Source organism: Protopterus annectens, chromosome 4.part0, assembly GCF_019279795.1.
Source record: "Protopterus annectens isolate FY-2018-M chromosome 4.part0, PAN1.0, whole genome shotgun sequence".
Taxonomy (NCBI): Eukaryota; Metazoa; Chordata; order Ceratodontiformes; family Protopteridae; genus Protopterus; species Protopterus annectens.
The window spans coordinates 1,601,856,073-1,601,877,272 of NC_056733.1; the positions used below are offsets into that span (position 1 = coordinate 1,601,856,073).

Below are 21,200 nucleotides of genomic sequence, written 5' to 3' on the forward strand. Positions count from 1 at the left end.
TTGTATCTGTTGGTGCAGAAGATTGGTTTAAAGGAAGCAGTGACAGGTGTTTAGAAATTTAACTGACTCATTTGATGATGGCTTTGGAGAGACTCAAAAAAATTAGATGTTGTTTACCTGAGGATTGCAAATCAAGAAAACAACAATAACCTGACCAAATGCAGTTTGCTCTGTGAATGTGTTGTCATCCTGTTTATTCTTTGTGTTGATTTTTAGTTGATTTACAGAGATCCATACAGGAAGATTAATTAAATGAACAGCAGTCTGTAACCGTGAGGGGGCATTCATTAACAGCCATAAGGGGATTTTCTGCCTTCATCCCCAACACTTGTGCATGCCAAGTGAGTGTTTTAGAAGGATGTGTGATAGCCATAGTGCAAGATCATCACTCACTTCTAAACATGACATAAGCCTGCAAGTGACCCTACTTCCAAGGAGAAACACATTGTCTCCATTTTCAGCTGGGAAATAGGTGCACTGTGTGTCCCCCAGACACATGTCCATCCCCTCCCCTAAGAGAGGTAAGTTGCCACAACCTCTTCTTTCCTCTTCTCCCCTGCCATCTCTAGCAGGCGCCCAAGCTGCAAATCAAGCCCTTGTTGCTTGGGTCTGGGATTTTATCCCTTTACACCAGCTGAGCTGGATAAAGCACACAATTTTTGCTAAAAGTAAAATTGCCCTCCTGTTTTGGGTTATGCAGCTCCTCCTCCATGCAAACTTGGGAGTGCTTTATTTCCTGTATTCCTATATAATGTAATGAACTCTGAAATTGCTATATAACACAACCTACTGTGAATATTGACATAATAACTGCATACACATAACATTCCTACAAAGTACCACATACATATTCCTTTACTTAAAAAAGTAGTTACATTTTTGAAATTGTTAGTTTCTTACAGTACTGAACCAAATTGCAGTCATTAGTACCCTCACTACTGAGGGCGGCCATGGTGGTGCAGTGGTTAGCATTGTCGCCTCACAGCAAGAGGTTCTCCAGTTCGATCCTCGGCTGGGGGGCCTTCTGTGCGGAGTCTGCATGTCCTCCCTGTGGTAGCGTGGGTTTCCTCCGGGTGCTCCGGTTTCCTCCCACATCCCAAAGACATGCAGTAGGTGGATTGGACACACTAAATTGGCCCTAGGTGTGAGTGTGTGCATGTGTGTGCCTTCTGTGGAAGGTTGGGCACCGGGTTGGCAACTCGACACTGTAAAACTCCACTGCCAATCATGAGCGGACAGGTGATCCGCTGTGGCGACCCTTAACTGGGAAAAGCCGAAAGAAGAAGTACCCTCACTACTGAGCATGCATTACTGCCCAACACACTACTGACAGGAGGTAAAGTGTCTGTGCACCAGTGAGTCACTTAAGATGTCAGACTTTAAGTTGAAAGCCCTATTATGTCTTAAAGTCTAAATCATCCACTTAGCAAAATTACTTTTTTTGAGGTCCCATTTATCGGATGATATGTCTTAGGGCCATGAGTTTTGTCGGTGAGCTTACAGATATTTTCTATAATTTATAGAATCACTACAATATTGATATCACCGACATGACAAGTAGTGAGAAGAGCTCTTTGTCCCCTTTTTTCCAAACATCTTTATTAAATTATCACCTTTTTGTCAGTCACACAAATTTACATGCATTAATAGAAAATAGAAAACAAACCATAGTAATAGTTTTGATTGTTGTTACAGTGCACACCTGTTTTCTTTTGAAAACTTCTCATTTACTTCAACATTACAGAAATAGTTCAGTTGCTTTCCTGTCAAACTTGCCCCTTTTCCTGAACATTATTCTGCAAGTATTGTTTCCATAAATTCTGTTTAATCTGATGGTGTCCTTTTTATTCCTCCTCACAATTGGGTAACTGATCCGACCCTCGGATATGAGACTGCCGCATTTTCTCTGACTTGGATCCTATTCTCGAGCTCCTACTTCTACCCACAATGCCCTGTACCATCCTGTACTCCCTCAGATCTCATTTGCCGCTTCAGCGATCAGACGCGGATTACTTTCCCGAGCTGAGATAAGTGAAATTTTGATATTTTTTTCTTCAAACGTTGATGTTTGTGAGTTTTCTCTTTCTTTGATAACTAAATTAACCTCACCTACCTAGTTTCTCACAGGCGTTGGGGTCCTACTGCCTGCCTTTATTTTCTTCCCTTTGGGTAAACAGTTGACTTAGTGCTCGTTTAGAAGTTTTTGTCCTCTTCTTACTTGTTGTAGTCTCTTTTATACAGTTTATTACTCTTTAGTGTTTTTGGTGTCGTTATTGATAATTCTCTAGAATAATTTGTTGTGTGGTAAGTATTTGTGTTTGTGTGACTTAGGGTATAACATTTTTTGCCTTTTGGTTTAAATTATTTGGAGTAAAATGTCTGAGAAACCAGTGAGTTTTAAGCTCTGTTCTGACTGTGGACACAAAATTTCACAGTCGGACATGCATTGTAAATGTGTATACTGTTTTGGCCCAGAACATAGTTCTTGTTCAATTTGTGAGGGTTTTAATATCAAAGACATTTCAGACAGCTGGATTAAATTAATACTGAAGGGAATGATTCTGGCTTCTGCTTCTTCAGGGGTTCAACCCCCCCCTTGAAGGACTCCAGGATCTTTGGATCTAAGGAAACAGCCCCATAAGTCTTCTAGGGCCTCCTCTGAACCCCCACAACAAAAGTTGCGAAACCCTCAGATCAGAGGGCCAAGTCATCATCTTCAGATCCATACCAGACCTCGAATCCGACAGAGGTTATTTTATTATTGTCTTCACCCAGGCCCTCAATCTCCAGGTCAGATCTGATATGTCGGATCTGAAGTTTCGGAGCTGTATGCCTGAATATGCTATGCTTACTATATCTCCCACCATGCTTTCACAGATTTTACAGACTCCTAAAGGACATTTGAGACCTGTGTCAGCCATGTCCTCTAGGTCTTCTAGGAGTCTTTCGAATCTGGATATGGACAACATGATGGTGAGATTTCTCAAGGCTCAAATTCAAATGGGGATCTTACCAGCTCTGTTGGTATCCCGATCTGTGAGCTGTCAGACCAAGCTTCTACCATCTCCTTCTCCGATCTGTCCAGTGGTTTCAGAGCCCCAGGATTCGAGCACCCAAGGGAGTTGGCATGGGATCCGTGATCTCTCTTTCTCGACTACGATTACCCTGACTGGCTCTGCTCCTACCTCTTTGGATCAGAGTGAGTCCTGGATCAGTGGTGTCGGAGCTGGCTCCAGGGAGAGAGGTTCGGCTCTGACTTTGTCAGATCTGTTCCTTCCTCTCAGAACTTCAGCCCTCAACAGTTCAGGTCTGGTCTTCTCTGGAAGTTACGGATCCGGGCTGGCCCCTTTCCTCACTTTCTTGGCTGCTTTGGGTCAGAGAGGTGTAGAGCAGAGTTCTTCTGGTCTGCTGGCTCTCCAGTTTGTGGAAAAAAACCTTCTGTGCACACAGAGATCCAACTCTGGTCTCAGTACCCATCCCTCACTGTGTCTGAGCGTCAAGCCCATTAGTTCTGTCCAGGGTCAGCCTGCCCTGAGGCACCTCCAGGATATTCCCCTTGAAGGGGCCACTACTTGTTCTGATACCTCTCCAGAACACTCCCCCCCGGAGGTCCATTGGAAGAGGTCATGCAAAAGGAGACACACAGGCACCCCTTTGGAGTCCTTTACCAAAGATACTGACTTCGATGAAGGGGAAGAATCCCCACAATCACCACCAGAGGATATATTCTTTAAAGATATCCTAGAGATCCTCAGACAAAAGGGTGGATGGTTGGCCTATCCTTGTCCTTCTGAGGAGTCAGTGTTCTTGGAGGCATTTGGGAAAGGTCCGTCAATGTCTTGGGTGACCCCTCGGTGGATGACCTCATTGCTTTGGTCTCCCGCCAGGTCTGGAAGGAGCTGGACACAACAGAACCCATTCCAAAGTGTCCTAGTTAATTTGTGGGCCCTCCTAAAGACAGGCTTCATTGGTCTAAGGGTATCCCAGCTGATGTCATGGTTGTGGCAGCAGCCATGAAAAAGAGCTAGCAGAACAGAGCTCCTCTGTCCATCCACCGAACAAGGAGTGTTGAGCAATACACAGATTTGGTAAGTGAATTTACTCCTCTGCAACCTTCGTCCTGAGGTTGTTAAATTATTTGGCCCATTTCACCAGATTGCAAAGGGATCTGGTCAAAGAGATTACCAGAGCTGAAGTAGGAGATTCATTTGTCTGCAACTTGTGGGTTATGGATCCGATATCGGATCCGAACCGGCATGGTTTACCAGCTATGGATCCAAGCTCTCAGCTCCTCCCCTCACCCATAATACCCTGCTCTACCCTCATGACCTCAGATCTCGTTTGCCGCGCATGGTGACCAGATTGTTTTTCCAGCTCTCCAGCTAAGTGCTAGTTAAGTGTTTAAATTGTAAAATTTAAAGATTTTTTTGGTTGATTTGTGTGAAAGTGTAGGTTTCCCTTTTGGTATTATTACTTTTTTTAGTGTTTAAGCTAAAAGTTATATCCCTCCCCTCGCTGGTAGCGTAGTGTGTGTGTTGGGCCTGTGAGTGATTTTTGTTTTTTCTTTAGTTACTTACTTTAGTTATAGTAACTGTTATTGTAGCTTGGGATGTCTGAGCAGCCCAAGTCTATTTTCTAAATGCTCGAGTGTGGCCATAAGCTTTCCCCAGCTGATGGCCACACTCGGTGTGTTAGATGCCTGGGGGTTGAACACCTCACATCTGGATGTTCCATTTGTGCAGGGTTCAACCCCAGGGCATTGAAGGAGCGGAGGTCCAAGCTTGTTTTGGCGGGCCTTTTACCGCCGGACTCTGCTCCGACCTCCGCTCCTTCGGGGGTAACCGTCCCCACGGTTATTCCTCTGCTCCCCTCCTCCTCCTGGGACTCAACCTCCCGTTTCTGGTTCGGAGGAGAGGGATGCTAGGAAAAGGGACCGGAGGGAGAAGCACCCTAAGCAGCAGGCCGAGACCTCTGTTTCGGCCCCGCCAGCCAAGCGGGCTTCTCCCCTGGCTCCATTGTCGGCTCGATCTCCTCCTCCTCGGCTCCAGTCTCCAGTGTGTTTTTCACCGGGACCTGAGGAGGAGGAGACCCGATCTCCGTCGAGGCTATCGAGGAGGCACTCTAGGCCTACCTTGGTAGCCTCGTCGAGATCTACGTATAGCCTTTCGGATGCTGATCTGGACCGGATGATGAGAAGGTTCATCCAGGCCCAGATGCAGATGGGAGTGCTCTTGCCTCCCCCCCTCTGGGGGGGAGCTCGACCCCCTTTTTCAAGCCGATTGCTCCTTCTCCGACCCGCTACCCAGGTTCGGAGCAGTTGGAGCCGAGCAGCTTCGGAGCCGGGGGTGGGTCGGCGCCGATAGTACTTGGTACTTCGGATCCGACCCTGCCCTCGAGTGCATCGGATCCGACCTCTCGGAGCCTGGATCCGAGCCTCGGATCCGGGGGGATCAGTGCTCCTTCGGCGCCGTCTGTGTCGGAGCGCACTGTCCTTTCGGATCCGAGCGCTTTGGCGCTGGCTCCGATCCACTCTTCGGATCCGAGGGGGAGCCGATTGTCGGATCCTTTGGTCGAGGTCGGCTCCCCTTCGGCGTTTGATGTAGTGGAGAGGGCCCTGTTGAGGGTCTCCGGACCCCCGGCACTTGTTTCGGCTCCGTCCCGCGCTCCCTCTGCACTGGGTCAGGCTTCCACCATCCGGCCCTTGGGACAGCCCGCTTCTGTGCCCCAAGCCGTTCCCCTGGAACAGGTTGCTGCTTGCGAGGAGTCCTCTGACAGCCCCCCAGAGGATGTTCCTCGCAAGCATACGTGCAAAAGGAGGCACATTGACTCCCCCGAGTCTCTCACGGAAGACACGGATTTGGAGGAAGGGGAAGGCTCCCCATGGTCACCCCCCGAGGATGTCTCATTTGGAGACATCATGGAAATGCTCCGTATAAGGGGGGGGTGGTCTGCCCCCAAGTCTTTCTCGGACGAGTCCATGTTCTTGGAGGCATTTGAAGCGGGCCCGTCTACCTCTTGGGTGTCCCCTCCTGCCGACCCCCTGGTGGACCTCATTACCACCAGGGCGTGGAAGGAACCGGACACCGTGGAGCCAATCCCGAAAAGGCCCGACAGGATCCTCAGCCCACCGTCTGACCGTGCCCATTGGATTAAGGGGCCTCCGGTAGATGCCATGTTGACGGCGGCGGCCACCATGAGGGAACTTGCTCAGGAGAGTCCCTCAGTCCATTCCCCGAGCAAGGAGTCTCGGATGATGGACCGCTTGGGGAAGCGGATGTTTAGTTCAGCGACCTTCTCGGTAAGGGCGCTGAACTACCTGGCACACGTTATTAGGATGCAGCGAGATCTCATTAAAGAATACGCTGCATCTCCCCCAGAGTCCATGTCGGAGGAGAACAAAGTGCTGCACTCCACCCGCATGGCCACTCTTAGATCAGTTACCAATACCTCTATGCGGCTACTCTCCCATGCTATGGAAGGCGCCGCTAGAGCCGCAGGGGCAGGTCTAGTCACTAGACGTCAGGCCTGGCTCCGTCATTGCGATTTCTCTGAGCCCTTCAAAGCGTCATTTGCGAACGCCCCCTTTGATGGTTCTGCCCTCTTTGGCAAAACCGTTCGTGACACTTTGACCAAGAGCGAGAAGGATGGGAAGACGCTGTCTGCCGTCGGAATCCGCTTCTCTGCACCCCAGAGGCCCTATTCTAGGAACCAAAAGGGTCAGAAGAAGATGTGGTTCCGGAAGTCGCAGCAATCCCAGCCTGCTCCGGACAACCAGTCCTTCCGTGGCAGAGGAGGACAGGGAGGACGTCGCCCTAGAGGCAGAGGGGCTCTTAGGAACTTCGGGTCCAGAGAACCCTTCTCTGAACGGCCCGCGCAGCAACCCTGAGGGGTTGCCCGGCTGCTCCACTCTAGAGGCAGTCGGGGGACGTTTTTCGGAGCACCTAGCGGCATGGGAGTCCATAACATCAGACCGCTGGGTTCTCCAGATCATATCCAGAGGATACCACATCCCTTTTCGTCACTTACCAAAGTTGAAGTCCCTCCCAGACGTTCCACCCGGTCAACGGGAGGCCGCTTTGGCAGAAATTGGCCATCTGCTAAAGAAAAGAGCCATCCAGCCCGTTCCCCCAGACCAGATCGGATCAGGGTTCTACTCCAGGTTCTTTTTAGTGCCAAAAAAGACGGGGGATCTAAGACCAATTTTAGACCTTTCTCTCTTGAACCTGGCAGTCCCCAAGGAAAAGTTCCGAATGGTCACTCTGCAATCTATTCTCCCCCTTCTGGGAGAAAATCACTGGATGTGTTCTATAGACCTCAAAGATGCGTACTACCACATCCTGATGGACAGGCGCTCCAGGAGGTTCCTCCGCTTCCGGCTGGGAGCCAGTCACTACCAGTTCCGGGTCCTTCCCTTTGGTCTCACCACAGCCACCAGGGTGTTCACCAAAGTATTAGCAGTGGTAGCGGCCCACCTGAGGCTTCAGGGGTTCAGGTCTTCCCTTACCTGGACGACTGGCTCCTTACCGCCCCAACAAGGCATCTACTACTATTGGCCGAGACTCCTTTCTCCATCTTGCTCCCATTCTGGGCATTACAATAAATACAAAGAAATCCAACCTGGCGCCCACACTGCTCTTAGATTTTATAGGGGCCAGGTTAGGCGCAAGGAGTTTAAAAGCCTTCCTCACTGCGGACAGAGTTCAAAATCTGCAGCTCCAGGTGCGGGCCATTCTCCACTCAAGTTCTGTTCCGGCGGAGTTGGTCCTGAGGGCTCTAGGGTCCATGGCATCTGCTATAGCACTTCTTCCTCTTGCCAGGCTCAATATGCGCATCCTCCAGTGGACTCTCTTAGTACAATGGTCTTACCTTGCTCTCCCTATGCATCATCCCATTGCGATCAGCAAGGCTTGCAAGTGGTCCCTCCTGTGGTGGCTTCACTCCCCAGATCTCCACGGAGGCCGCCCATTTTGTGCTTCTCCCCCTCTCGCCACGGTGACCACGGACGCCTCCCGCCTCGGGTGGGGGGGGGCATTTTGCGGGCCGGACCGTCCAAGGCACGTGGAACGATTCAGAGACCTTACTGCATATCAACGTTCTAGAGATGAGAGCAGTGCTCTTAGCGTTGCTAGCACTTCAGGACTTTCTTCCCTTGGGAACAATTGCGATTCAATCGGACAACATGTCAGTGGTCTGGTACATCAACAAGCAAGGGGGAACGAGGTCTTACCCTCTTTGTCGAGAAGCCATGAGAGTTTGGGAATGGGCAATCTCCACCAACCACTTTCTAATAGCAACGCACATTCCGGGTCGGTCCAACATCCTGGCGGACAAGCTCAGTCGCACCATTCTGACTCCTTACGAGTGGTCTCTCAATTCTCAAGTAGCGGAACGCATATTCGCATGGTGGGGAACTCCTTCATGCGATCTTTTTGCCTCTCCCTCAAACACCAAGTGCGACAGTTTTTTCGCTCTGATACCTCCTCCAGGAGGTTCTCCAAGAGACGCTCTGGTGCATGCTTGGCCACCCGGTCTTCTGTATGCTTATCCACCCTTGCCTCTGATGCTCCAAGTTCTTCAGAAAGCCTCTCGGGTGGGTTGCAGAATGATTCTCATTGCTCCGTTTTGGCCTCGACAGATCTGGTTCCCCTTCCTAAGGTCTCACTCGGTGAATCCTCCTTGGATTCTAGATCCCATTCCGGATCTGATATCTCATCCATCCTGCATATCTCCTCCGAACCTGGACAACCTGAAGCTGACCGCTTGACTGCTCCAGTTCCACTCTTGATTAGGACTCCCGGTATTTCGTCCCCTGTTAAGGCGATCCTGGTGGCAGCTCATAAACCATCCACTAGGAGAGTCTACAGCAGCAAGTGGAAACGGTTTTCTTTGTGGGCGGAGCGGCAAGGCCTGAATCCCTTCACGGTTCCTCTCCCTTTAGTGCTTGATTTCTTAACCACTCTTTTTAACGATGGTGCCAGCAGTTCCACAGTCAAAGTACAACTGGTGGCAATTTCACATTATCACATTGGTCATGACTCTAGTCCACTCATGTCAGCCAAGTTGTGTAAAATTTTCCTTAAAGGTACTTTCCTTCTCAGGCCCCCTGTAAAACAAGCGGTTCCTCCCTGGGACCTTTCCTTAGTTCTCCAGGCCTTGACCGCCCCCCCCCTTCGAACCAGCGGCTACAGTGGATCTCAAATTCTTGTCTTTCAAGACGGCTTTTTTAGTAGCCATTACATCGGCCAAGAGAGTTTCAGAGCTCCAAGCATTATCAGCTAAACCTCCTTACTTGGTCTTTCATCCGGACCGTGTTTACCTCAGGACCAACCCGTCCTTTCTTCCTAAAGTAGCTTCTGAAGCAAACATTAACCAATCCATTAACCTCCCTGTTTTCTTCCCTAAATATGAAAACAAAGGTGAATACAAGCTTCACTCCTTAGATGTTCACAGGCAACTTGGATTTTATTTAAACAGAACGGCTGGTCATAGGCAATCCGACCAGCTGTTCATTTCCTTTGCTAAATTTAATTTGGGCAAGCCAATTTCTAAAGTATCTCTGTCTCGCTGGATTTCACAGTGTATCTTATTGGCTTATCAAGCTTCAGGAAGGCCCGCACCAGAGGGTGTACACGCCCATTCAACCCGGTCAGTATCTACCTCGGCAGCCTTTAAGGCTAGGATTCCTCTAGATGATATTTGTGCAGCAGCCACGTGGGCTTCATCTCATACTTTTATTTCCCACTACAAGTTGGATCTTGCATCTAGGGGTAGAGCATCCTTTGGCTCCGCGGTGCTCCGGAATATCCTTCCATGATGGCCGCCCAAGATTCAGGTAGCTGCGGACTCTGTCCCACAGGTTGCAGACAAATGAATCTCCTACTTCAGATTTAGAAGTTTTGTACTCACCATAACGTTCCATCTGAGTAGGTGTATTCATTTGTCTTCAACCATCCCGCCCTCCTATCCCCCTGGCCTTTCAGTTTCCTGCATATTATGTGTTACCCTTTTCAGGGTGTTCTTGCTGTTGGCAAACTCGATCTGAGGTCATGAGGGTAGAGCAGGGTATTATGGGTGAGGGGAGGAGCTGAGAGCTTGGATCCATAGCTGGTAAACCATGCCAGTTCGGATCCGATATCGGATCCATAACCCACAGGTTGCAGACAAATGAATACACCTACTCAGATGGAACGTTATGGTGAGTACATAACTTCTAATTCCCTTTCTGAGTCTGTGTCGAACGAGGACTTTAAGAAGGTCTCTCCCCAACTAGCTACTCTTGTATCAGTGACAAATTCTTCCATGAGGCTAATTTTCCATGCAGTGGAAGGCAACTCAAGGGCAGCTGGCTCAGGTATTGCTGTGAGAAGACATGCCTGGATGAGGCTTTGCGACTTCACCAAACCCTTCAAGGCACCTTTTGTGAATGCCCCCTTTGACAGTTCATCCTTGTTTGGTCCTACTGTGAAAGACACCCTTACCCACAGTGTGCAATAGGGAAAGACCCTATCTGCTATGGAGGTCAAGTTTTCTACCCCCCCCCCCAAGTGTTTCCATATTTAGACAACTGGTTCCTTCTGCACCGAGCAGGCTTCAACTTCTTCAGGCTAGAGATTATCTTTTCCAGGTCTTCAACTCCCTAGGTATTACAGTAAACCTAGCCAAGTCAAACATATCCCCATTGCAGAGTTTGGAGTTCATTGGTGCTTTTCTGGATACTACTCATCAGGTAGCATCATTACTGCCACATCGCATAATTTCCTTTGAGATCTTAAGTACAGAAAATTCTCTCTCTTCCATCTCCTCTGGCAAGGCTGATTCTCCGTACCCTAGGGTCTGTGTTGGCTTCCATCATCTTGGTCCCACTAGCAAGGTTCTTTTTGCGTATTCTGCAATGGACCTTGTCTGTTCAGTGGTCTGTTCTTTACCAGCCATTATCTCTTCCCCATCAAGCTTATGACTCCTTGCAAGTGTCACCTGTAATGGTGGCTTCTGTCAGATGACATGAACCTTGGCAGACCATTCACCTCTCCAGCTCCTTCAGCCACCATGACCGTGGACACTTCCCAGCTGGAGTTGGACACAATAATTCAAAGATGCTCCAAGGCACATGAACTTGCACAGAGACTGGATTACATATCAGTGTTTTGGAAATGAGAGCAGTCCTTCTAACATTGCAAGCCTTTCAGGATGTTCTTCCTTCTGGAACGATTGCTATTCATACTGACAACATGTCCGTAGTCTGGTGTATCAACAAACAGGGCATAACCTGGTCTTATCCCCTTTGCAAAGAGGCTGTGAGGGTCTAGGAATTGGCTGATCTCTTCAGACCGCTTTCTTCTTGCAACATATATACCAGGGAAATCCAACATTCTTGGGGACAGACTCAGCAGGTCCATATTGACCCCTCATGAGTGATCCTTCAGTCAGTCAGTGGCAAACCAGATTTTCAGTCATTGGGGTTTACCTTGTTGCGACTTGTTTGCGTCTCCCCTCAACAACAAGTGCAACAAGTATTTTGCTTTGATCCCCTGAGTCACAGAGGGGAGCTCTAGTTCACAATTGCGCCCAACCCAGTCTCCTGTATGCTTACCCTCCTCTACCCCTGTTCTCACAGTTTTTACAGAAAGACATATGTTGATCCTTATTACCCCTTACTGGCCTCGTCAGATGTGGTTCCCCTTTATTTGGTCGTATCTGAAATATCCTCCGTGGATTCTGGAAGTCAACAAGCCTCCAAGCCCTCAAACTAGCTGCATGGTTTCTCCAATTCCAGTAGTCATGTAAAGGTCCATGCTTGCATCTCTTGCTTATGATATTGTTCTAGCTTCTCATAAATTTTTTACAAAGAAAGTTTATACAAGCAAATGGAAAAGATTTGCTGTTTGGGCCTCTAAAGAAAACATTGACCCTTTTTCGGCTTCTTTTCCCACCATAGTTCTCTTCCTTGCTTCGCTTTTTAAAGAAGTAGCTAGTTTCGCTGCTCTAACACTCCGTTTGGCAGCTATTTCTAACTTCCATTTCTTTATCTGCTTCTAAGCTTTGTAAATCTTTCACAAAAGGAGTCTTTTTATGTAGCCCTTCTATCAAGACCCTTCTCCCCTTAGGCTTTAACATTGGTGCTTCAGTATCAAGGTCGAAAACCTTTTGAACCAGCTGATAACTGTGACATCAAGTTTCAGTCCTGGAAAACAATCCTATTGGTAGCGATAACTTTGGTGAAAAGAATTTCTGAATTGCAAGCTTTGTCTTCTAAAACGCCTTATATAATTTTTTATAAGGAGAGTTTCCCTCCGTCTATATCCATCCTTTATGCCCAAAATAGCCACAGAAACTAATATTAATCAGACCCATCCACCTGCCAGTTTTCCCTAATTTTTCTAATAAAGGCAAATACTTACTACATCTGTAGGATGTACACATACATCTTCATTTGTACCTTCACAGAACAAAATGGTACAGGAAGTCAGACCAGTTGTTTATCTCCTTGTCTCCAAAATGCTTGGGCCAGGCAGTTTCTAAGGTTACCCTGGCCAAATGGATTACTAGTTGTATTTCCTTCATTTATTCTAGTCAAGGTCTGAAATTGCCATGTCACCCCCCCCCCCCCAGCCCATTCTGTAAGGTTCGTGGCCACATTTGTTTACTGCCTTTTCCTCTAGGGCTTGGATCGATGACATTTGTGCTGCAGCTACTTGGTCAAAGACACACACCTTTGTGACTCGCTATAAATAAGACATTGTCTCCAGAAGCAGGGCTTCCTTTGGATCGACAGTGCTCCGGCATATTCTTCCTTGAGCCACCCAAGAGTTACGTAGCTGGGGACTCTGACTCAGTTGTGAGGAGGAATGAAAAGGACATTACATTTATTAGTTATGTAATTACCGTAACTTGGCATCTGTGTTGTCCATTTTCATTTCTCTTCACCTTCCCGCCCTGCCATCCCCCTACCAAATTACTTGTGAAGACCCTAAGTATGGGGATCCCTTGGATCCACCTAGAGCTTCTCTCTCCTTTTATGTTTATCCTCCTCCTGTCCTGTAAGGCAGCAAACTTGATCTGAGGAAGTATGGGATGGTACAGGGCATTGTGGGTTGAGGGAGGAGATGGAGAATAGGATCCAAGTCTGAGAAAATGGGGCCGAGTTGGAGCCATAACCCAATTGTTAGGAGGAATGAAAATGGATAAAACAGATGCCAAGTTATGGTAAGTACATAACTAATAATTTCTGTGAAATTTGCTCCTTCCAGTTTCGGAAGATTACAGACACAGTTCATTTTATCTCCTTTACAGTACTCAATAATACTTCAGATGTTCGTGTTTCACTGCTGCAGTCATTACACTTGGGTTATCCTGCCGTCAGGCGGTCCCGCAGTCGGCCAGAGTTCCAAAGTCTTGGTCCGGCGTCGGTTGCTGTCGCCTCCTCCCTGACATCAGTGCGTCAGGGGTATACAAGAAGCAGCCAACGCCATTTTCTTCAGTCTTTCTTGCCGCGCGGTGCCCGAAGCAAAAGCAGTTCGCAAGTGCCGGTCGGCTGACTCCTGAGATATCAAATTCGATTTTCAGAACCGAAGTCTTCAATAAAGCTAAGTACCCCGTTGGGGAAACTTTTTCTTGCCTCAGACCGATGTCAGTAAAAGTTAATAATTGTATTTCTTGTGGGAAGCAAATACCTCATAAGGATTTTCATTCTTACTGTATTCCATGCCTAGGCCCAGATCACAACGTCACTAGTTGTCGGTTTTGTGCTAGATTTAACAAACGCACTATTAAATGTCGGTTTGATTTTGCTCGCCATTACTTTAGCCGAAGGTTTAATTTATACCATGCCGTCGGAACAACCGACGACCGGAATTCACAAAAAATGCAAAGGCAAGGATAAGGACAGGCATCCGAGGCCTAAAACTGACGACGAAGCTTCTTCTAGGCCAGTCGCCGGTTCTCAGTGAGGCGCTTTCGCAGCAACTAACACCCGCTACCGACTCCCATGTGGAGGTGCCTAGGCCTCTGGATACTCAAGGTGTTGGGCCTACGGAGATTAACCCTTCAGATGGGTCCGGAGCCACTGAGCAGGCATCGGCTTCTGAGGGTGTTTTCAGACCTTCACAACTTACCATTGCAACTACAGCCAAGTCTAAAACTACATTAAAGACAAAGAAGCAAGTACAGCATTCACCTGGACAGGCCGCCATGCCTAAAAAGCAGATGCTCAAAATGGCCGAAGACTTAATTACTCTGATCAGGGGTTCCCATCCCCCTTCCTGATAAAAGGCCTAGGCAGGATACAGACTATGATTCCTCTGACCAGGTTTCTATATATTCTTGATGCCTCTTCAGACCAGGGATACTCTTTATCCCCCTATGAGGACTCTGATGCTGAAGAATCAATTCCTTCAGCCTCTCCTCCTGAGGATTATTCTTTTGGGGAAACTTTACATACCATGAGGGAGCATTTCCACTGGGAGGGCCAGGATTACTCAGAATCCAAGAAAAGGCTCGGAGACTTTCTTTTATTGCCTCAGCACAGGCCCCTTGCTATTCCACCAGTGTTGGATATTGTGGATGATGTGTTCTCTGAATCCATTTTAAATCCTGATTCTTTACCCCCTGCTCCAGTCAAGCCAGACAGGTACTACAGAGTCCCTGACTCTCACAAATTTCTTTATAAAATCCCTGTTGCTGACTCAGAAACTATTTCCCAGGGTCCCAACGGGGTAAAGGCTTCCACGGCTAAAAATCCAGTTCTCTCTGACAGGGATTCTAGATCATTAGACAGATGGGGGAAGAAAGTTTACACCTCTGCAACTTTAGCAGTGAGGGCTTTAAATTGCCAGTTTCACATGCTTAAATATCAACAATATTTACTGTCTCAGTTAAAACAGAAAATGAGTACAAGTGCAGAACAACCTTGACCATAAGGAAATGCAGGATTTATTGCATGCAGCTGAACAAGTGGGAAAGCATACTTTGCAATGTGGTTTTGATTCATTAGAGGCTTCTTGTAGAGCAGCAGTTACAGGATCTGTGATACGAAGGCATGCTTGGTTAAAAGAACAAAGTTTACCAGATCATGTTAAGGCAAAATTATTGGATGCTCCTTTACAGCAAGATATTTTATTTGGTGTTAAGGCAGAAGAGGTATTAAAGAAAATGGAGGATAAGGCAAAATCTATGCAAACAGTGAAGGATTTCTTACAGGTACAGCCGCCTCGATTTAGCAGGAATTGGCCTACAAAAAATTAGTCCTTTCCAGTGTCAGACAGGCCACAAAGAAGCAGATACAGACGCCCAAGAGGCAGATCTCAGCCCCAAGGCTCTTACAGACCACGACAGTGAGGTGCTTCAACCCCAAAAGGAGGTGAAGACAAGTCACAACCTTACAGGAAACAGTCCCAATGACTTCCCCCTTCCAATGCCAAGCTCTTCCCTTTTGGCAGCTCCCTTAGGGGGGAAACTAGCACTTTTTTCACAAAACTGGCAAGCAATCACCCAAGACAAATGGGTTCTGAATATTGTGTCTCAAGGTTACAGGTTCCACTTTCACACTTTACCAAGGCTAAAAGGAATGCCAGACCTGCCACAAAATCAATGGGCAGAGGCACAAAAGCAAATTACAGCCCTCGGCTATTCAAAAAGTGCCACAGCAAGAACAAGGACAAGGATTTTACTCAAGACTCTTCCTGGTCCCCAGAAAGGACAAAGCCTGGAGACCCATACTAGACCTTTCTACTCTAAATACTTACCTGGATGTTCCAAAATTCAAAATGTTGACACTACAGCAGCTCCTTCCCATGTTGGGCAAGTAGGCTTGGCTTGTTACTTTGGACCTCAAAGAGGTATACCTGCATGTTCCTATCAGACAAAATTGCAGAAGATACCTCAGATTCATAGCTGGTTCAATGCACTACCAATTCTCTGTACTGCCATTTGGCTTATCTACTGTGCCCAGGGTCTTCACAAAGTGCCTGGCACCAGTAATTGCATTTTGCAGACAAAAAGGAATTCAAATATATCCATACCTGGACGACTACCTGATTCAAGCAGAGAGCAAGGACATTCTTCTAAAGCATCTGGCGTTTGTAAAAAGGTTGCTAATTTGCCTAGGGTACACAGTAAACGAAAATAAGTCAAAACTAGTGCCCTCATAAGAGGTAATATTCCTGGCTACCAGCTTAAATACAATGGCCCAGATGGCTTATCTCATGCCAGACAAACAAGGACAACTAACTCAGTATTTTCAATTGATGGCAACAAAGTCCCAACTCCCTGCAAGAAAAATTCTGCAGGCCTTGGGATTCATGGCATCCTGCATACTACTAATTCCATATGCCAGACTGCATATGAGGAAATAACAATGGCACCTAAAAAGTGTTTGGACTCAACACTCTCACAGCTTGGAAACAGTAATACCACTAATTCCCTGACTACAACAGGAGTTTTGATGGTGGGCACAGGCATGTCACCTCAACAAGGGTCAGCCTTTCACTCTTGGGTGGCCTAATGGTTAAGGTGTTTGCCTTACAAACACAAGGTGCTGGGTTCAAGTCTCACAAGGGATAATTGGCTGGGGCTAGGCTTAAAATGCTGAGCAGTAGCAGTTAGCTTAGTACTACCCTATGAACCTATGAACCTATGAACTCTTCCCACAGCCAGGCAGACTTTAACAACAAATGCTTCGGATTACTCCTGGGGAGCACACATGGCAGGAAAATGTATTCAGGGCAAATGGACCACAGACCAAATGCATCTTCACATCAATCATAAAGAGATGTTGGCTGTACAAAATGCCCTAACAGCTTTCAAGGACCTTCTGCATCCAGGACAATTATTATTAAAGACAGACAACACCACAGTAATGTGGTTCATAAACAAGCAAGGGGGCACTCATTCTTACCCTCTATGCAGACAAGCCGTGACCTTGTGGAACACAGCTCTAACTTATCAAGTTCATCTGCAAGCACAATTCTTGCCAGGAAAGAAAAATACTCTGGCAGACGACTTAAGCAGAAACATCATGGATCCTCATGAGTGGAAATTAAATCCACAAGTCTTCAGCATGATAATGAAAAAATGGGGGTGCCCAGTGAATTGCCAACTGCAAATATTCTGCACAAGGACTTATCACAAACAAGCATGGAAAGTGGATGCTCTTTCGTTCAGCTGGAAAAGCCTAAAAGTTTATGCCTTCCCACCACTGCCTCTCCTTTCAAAGGTACTCCTAAAAGCCAGACAAGAAAAACCACAGATGATTCTGATTGCTCCAGACTGGCCACGTCAGCATTGGTACCCAATCTTAAAGAACTTAGCTCAAGGCCCACCTTGGATTTTGCCTCAAATTCCACACCTACTGACTCAACAAAACAATCAGATCCTGCACAGTCAGCTCAAAACCTTAAACCTGGCTGCATGGCAGTTTCATTAGCCAAACAGACAACACCTCTCTCTAAAGCTGTTATGGATGTCATTTTGGAGGCCAGGAGGCCTAGCACCAGGAAATCTTATTCAGAAAAGTGGAAGAGATTCTGTGCCTGGAACCAGGCTCAAAGCCTTGACCTTCTTGTCCCTAACATTCCTCAGATACTACAATACTTAACTGAGATGCTGGACAAAGGACTATCCTTCTCATCCATTAAGATCCACACCTCTGCCATCTCGGCTCATTACAACACAGATCCTCCTATTTTCTCTCATTCATTGCTAAAGCAGTACCTCAGAGGGGCTAAAAACATAAGACTGCCCCGGAGAGCACCAACACCTACTTGGGACCTCAATTTTGTCTTGGAAAAGCTCACTTTAACTCCTTTTGAGCCAGCCAATTCAGCAGAATTAAAATATGTATCATGGAAAACTGCTCTGCTTCTGGGAATAACCTCAGCACGAAGAGTCTCAGAACTACAGGCACTAATGGCAGTGGAGCCTTTCATCATTTTTCACCAAGACAGAGTTTCTTTAAGAACAAGCCCTTCTTTTATGCCTAAGGTGGTATCCAGTGTGGCTCTTAACCAAACTATTCACTTGCCAACTTTTTATCCAAATCCCCAGAATAAAGGGGAGAGACTTCTACACTCCTTGGACATACACAGGCAGTTACGCTTCTACTTGGCCAGAACAAAAGCTTTCAGAAAAACTGAACAATTGTTTGTATCATATGCTGCAGGATCACAGGAAAAGGCTATTTCAAAACAGACCATTTCAAAGTGGATAGGACACGGTTCTGCTACACACAGCATGGGAAACCTGTACCATCTAACATTAGACCACATTCCACCAGAGCAACTGCCACTTCTACTGCCTATCTTAGAGGAGTACCTACCAAAGACATTTTGGAAGCTGCAGCTTGGAGTTCAGTGCACACCTTTACCAAGCATTACCACTTGCCTCTTTATTCTAGATCCAGAGCTGGCTTTGCCACTGCAGTGTTGCAGGGCCTCATAGCCACACCAAATCCTCTATAGAACCAGCCACCCTGACTCAGCTTTGGGATTCAACCCAAGTGTAATGACTGCAGCAGTGAAACACGATGAACATAGTACAGTTTTGTACCTACCATAAATGTAGATGTTAGAGTGTCTTCACTGCTGCAGTCCTGGTTACCCACCCGCCATCCCCTCTTTCTTAGCTGAGTCTTATCTGTACCTTTCTACACTATACTACCTATGTGGTGTATTTGCTGGTTAGTGAAGGTTTTGTTTTTACCTTATTGTATGTTTTGTAAGCAATATGTATTGCCTATCTTTTTGGGGGCACCTAACATCTGGGGCAAGAAAAACTGAAGAAAATGGCATCTGCTGCTGCTTATATATCCCTGACGCACTGACGTCAGGGAGGAGGCGACAGCAACTGATGCTGGACCAAGACTTTGGAACTCTGGCCGACTGCGGGACTGCCTGATGGCAGGATAACCCAAGTGTAATGACTGCAGCAGTGAAGACATTCAAACATCTACATTTATGGTAGGTACAAAACTGTACTTTACACTTGCACTGAACCTCTAACTTCAAGCCATTCAGATCCTATATGCCTGCTCATAAGAATCATTTCATTAGTTATTACCATTTGTTCCCCAAACATTTCTGTCAAGGGTATTGTGTTGGGAATTTTAAAAATCTGACAGCCTGTTACATTCTCAAAAAACATTCCTATTTAAGCTCTCTCTTTTTTTTCTCCCATGTCATACCTCCAGGAAGAAACTCTGACATCTACTTGAGGTATAAAAGTGCCTGCACAAATATTTCCATGCAAAAAATCCTAAACCTTCTAGACTTTGTTGCATACTTGGAAGCCTTACAGATTATTCCCATAGTTCCTTTATAAATTCCCTTTCCTTTATCTTTTCTCAGTGTTTTCCAACCTTCCTCTTATTAATTCCTATAGTTAACATGCAGAATGTTATTCACCCTACTAATTATCACATTTTTAATAACAGTTTCTATTCTGGATTCAACAAAAAACTCTAGCAGAACTGCACTCCCTTATTCCTTTCTTTTTGCATAAATTTTACTTAATATCAATCCCTAATAGAGAAGGTAGTATGCCATCTGCTGTCCATGCTACTGCTTAGTATCATCCCACTCTTATATTTCCCTCCCAAGGTAGTTTCTCCCAATGTCTTGTATCTTCTGCTAATCTTTCTCCAGTAAATTTTTAACCTCCTCTTGCCTATTTTCTGTACCCTTCCTTGCAGTTTTCCCTGATGGCAAAGTACTCCTTCATTATTCTTGTACTGGCTTAGTTCTTAGAACCTTTCTGCTGTTTTATGAATATAATATTCTGTAAAGCTATTCTTAATTTCCTTAAGGACTTGCATCTAAAATCCTTCTATATTTATCATCCCTTTTCATAATCTCCTTTTCACTTTGATTTATATCCTTCTGCTTGAGTTATGTGTATGAGCTTTAACTGTACAGCTCTAAATTACACTTTCAAATCAGGTATCTCTAAACCACCTAGGTGTATGGAGATTGAGCTCATCTCATTTAATTCTTGCACTTTTCCCCTCCCAGATAAATTCCATCAACTCGTTCTTAATTATCCAGAACTTCTCTTGGTTGATAAAAAACAGTGCCATTCAATGTGCCAGCTCACTGTTTATTGGCTAAACTTTTATTTCCTCCTTAATCTGTCCTACATTCAAAACACTCTTCAGTCCTCCAGGAAGAAATATTCTGAAGACAGCTTGATACCGCAGCTTGAATCTCACACCTTGTCAGCATCCAATATTAAGGATAATTTTCCCTGTTTTTTGCCTGGTGTGCAGCAAATAGTCATTTTCCATAAACACTATGGTGCTAGGAGCATCTCTACCTGCTGATATTAATGTTTTTACTAATTTTGGTCTGTGCTGCTTTATAGAGGACAGATTTGAACGTGCATAATGATGCACTCTCTGAATTAAAATTTCCTGCCATACTGTCATAAAATTAGCACAGTGTGTTCCTTGCAGTTTCTCTGGTATGGCAAAAAAGCTCTGTCTTCTAAAGCTACTATTTTTGAAACTGCTCCTGGTCAGCCAGTTTTTTCATCCCACCCTCTTGTTTTCTGCAGTTTTATCTAGCTTTTTTCCAGCCCTGTAATCTTTCAGGGTCTCACTTATTTTATCAACTTCTGGGTGCATTTATTATTTCCTCTAAATCTCCTGCACTAAAGCGGACATTTAAACAGCTTTTTGTTAAAGAACTACAAGGATGTTCTTTCTGTTTCACTGTTTCAGTCATTACATTTGGGTAATCTGCTGGCAGGTTGCCCTCAGTCGGCCTGAATAACAAAGTCTTGGGTCCTGCGTCGGTTGCTGTCTCCTCTTCCATGACGTCAGGTCGTCAGGGGTATAAAACATGCAGCCAACGCCATTTTATTCAGTCTTTCTTGCTGTGCGGTGCCAGAAGCAGTTCGCAAGTGCCGGTCGGCCAACTCCTGAAATTTTCGCATTTGAGTTTCAGAAACGAAGTCTTGAACTAAAGCTAAGTACCCCGTTTCGGGAAACTTTTTCTTGTTCCTTACCGATGTCAGTAACAGTTAATAATTTCATTACTTGTGGGAAGCAAATACCTCATAAGGATTTTCATTTCTACTGTATTCCTTGCCTAGGCCCAGATCATAACGTGCCTTGCTGTCGGTTTTTTGCTAGATTTAACCAACGCACTATTAAGCGTTGGTATATTTTTGCTTATAAATATTTTGGATCCAGATGTAATTACCCTGAAATG

The 21,200-nt window shown here is 46.1% G+C and overlaps 1 protein-coding gene across 1 annotated transcript in view; it reads left to right on the forward strand.

Annotated features, from left to right (window-relative positions):
- NDST1 (N-deacetylase and N-sulfotransferase 1) overlaps positions 1-21,200 on the forward strand; it is a 1,661,305-nt gene that overhangs the window by 756,263 nt on the left and 883,842 nt on the right. The window lies entirely within an intron of this gene.